This window comes from Humulus lupulus, chromosome X (assembly GCF_963169125.1).
Source record: "Humulus lupulus chromosome X, drHumLupu1.1, whole genome shotgun sequence".
Taxonomy (NCBI): Eukaryota; Viridiplantae; Streptophyta; class Magnoliopsida; order Rosales; family Cannabaceae; genus Humulus; species Humulus lupulus.
Genome location: NC_084802.1, coordinates 22,744,798 through 22,746,779, shown reverse-complemented (window position 1 = coordinate 22,746,779; position 1,982 = coordinate 22,744,798). Strand labels below are relative to the sequence as shown.

Below are 1,982 nucleotides of genomic sequence, written 5' to 3'. Positions count from 1 at the left end.
AAGAGGTTGGCTCATCATACTGTGGAAATGCCACAGAATGACGGGAATAATGAGGTTCCCGAGGTTGTTCAAGGTCAGGCTCAAAATCTTGATGCAAGGAGACTGAGAGACTATGTATTGCCCACTGTTACGGGAGTACAAAACTGTATAAGACCGCCAGCTGTGGAGGCTAATAATTTTGAGATTAAGCTGGCGATCTTGCAAATGGTGCAGTCCACTGTCCAATTTGGTGGTTTGCCTTCTGAAGACCCCCATATGCACTTGGTGAATTTCTTGGAGTTGTGTGATACCTTTAAGTATAATGGGGTGAGCGACGATGCAATCAGGTTCAGGCTAATCCCATTTTTGTTGCGGGAAAGAGCTAAGAGTTAGTTGAACTCCCTTCAATCCAATTCGATAAATACTTGGGAGGATTTGGCTCAGAAATTCCTTGCCAAGTTCTTTCCTCCATCAAAAGCTGCTAAATTGAGAGGGGAGATCAATAATTTTCATCAACTAGATGGTGAATCTTTGTATGACTCTTGGGAAAGGTTCAAGGAGCTATTGAGAAAGTGTCCCCATCATGGTATAGAAAAGTGGATGTTGGTCCACAATTTTTACAATGGGCTGTGTGGTACAACAAGAACAATTATTGATGCTGCAGCTGGTGGGGCATTCATGAGTAAGAGTGCCAATGAAGCTTATGAAATGTTAGAGGATATGGCCACAAACAATCATCAGTGGCCTGATGAGAGGTCATCTGGGGTTAGAAAGGTAGCTGGGGTACATGAACTTGATGCAATTACTGCTCTGATAGCACAAGTGGCCTTGTTGACAAAACAATTGCAGCTGAATAATGTGTCTGCTAATGCGATTCAGATGGCAGCTAGGTGTGAAATTTGTGGTGGTTCTCACTCTTTTGATCAGTGTCCTGGTAGTATTAATAATAACATTCCTCTGGACCAAGCTCAGGTTCAAGCTGTGGGAGATTTTCAGAGGCCATTCAATAATCCATTCTCCAACACTTACAATGCTGGGTGGAGAAATCACCCCAACTTTTCTTGGAGAAAAAATCAGGGCCAGCAACCTCAGTTTCAAGGTCAGTATCAGTAGAATATGCCTCAACAACAACCAATGAATCAAGCCTCTTCATCACAACAGCCTAGGTCACAAGCTCCACCAGACAGGCCTAATGAATTACAAGTTACGTTATTGTCTCTTACCAGCACTCAAACTCAGTTCATGACTGAGACCAGATCCTCTATCAGAAATCTTGAAACACAAGTGGGGCAGTTGGCCAATATGCTGAATAATAGACCTCAGGGAAACTTGCCTAGAAACATTGAAGTTAATCCTAAGGAGCAATGTCAGACAATTACTTTGAGGAGTGGTAAACAAGTTGAGCAGTTTAGTGTACAACAATTAGTGGTTCAGAATGAAGATTTGGGTGAAAAGTCTGATACAGTTGAGCAAGGGATTACTGAAGATCACAAGTGCACAGAGAAAATTCCTCCAGTTGTTGTTGACCAGCCAGTCCAAGTTCCATATCCTCGAAGGCTTAGAAAAACTACTCTTGATAAACCGTTTTCAAAGTTTTTAGAGGTGTTCAAAAAGCTGCACATCAATATTCCTTTTGCTGAGGCTTTGGAGCAGATGCCCAGTTATGTAAAGTTCATGAAAGAGATTCTATCTAAGAAAAGAAAGATGTAATATTATGAAACTGTGGCGCTCACTAAAGAATGTAGTGCAATATTGCAAAGGAAGCTGCCCCAAAAGTTGAGAGATCCGGGGAGCTTTACTATACCTTGCACAATTGGAAAATTTGAGTGTAAGCATGCCTTGTGTGATTTGGGGGCGAGTATTAATCTGATACCCTTATCTGTGTTCAGAAGACTTGGTTTGGGTGAAGCCAGACCAACAACAATTACTCTACAGTTGGCAGATCGATCGGTGAAGCATTCACGGGGTATCATTGAAGATGTTCTTGTGAAGGTGGATAAGTT

General features: G+C 42.0%; 1 non-coding gene across 1 annotated transcript; it reads right to left on the bottom strand.

Annotated features, from left to right (window-relative positions):
* Positions 1-462: 462 nt before the first annotated feature.
* On the bottom strand, positions 463-569 carry LOC133807651 (small nucleolar RNA R71). The gene has a single exon (XR_009879552.1). It is a non-coding gene; the product is annotated as a small nucleolar RNA R71 (small nucleolar RNA).
* Between the last annotated feature and the right edge of the window lie 1,413 nt (positions 570-1,982).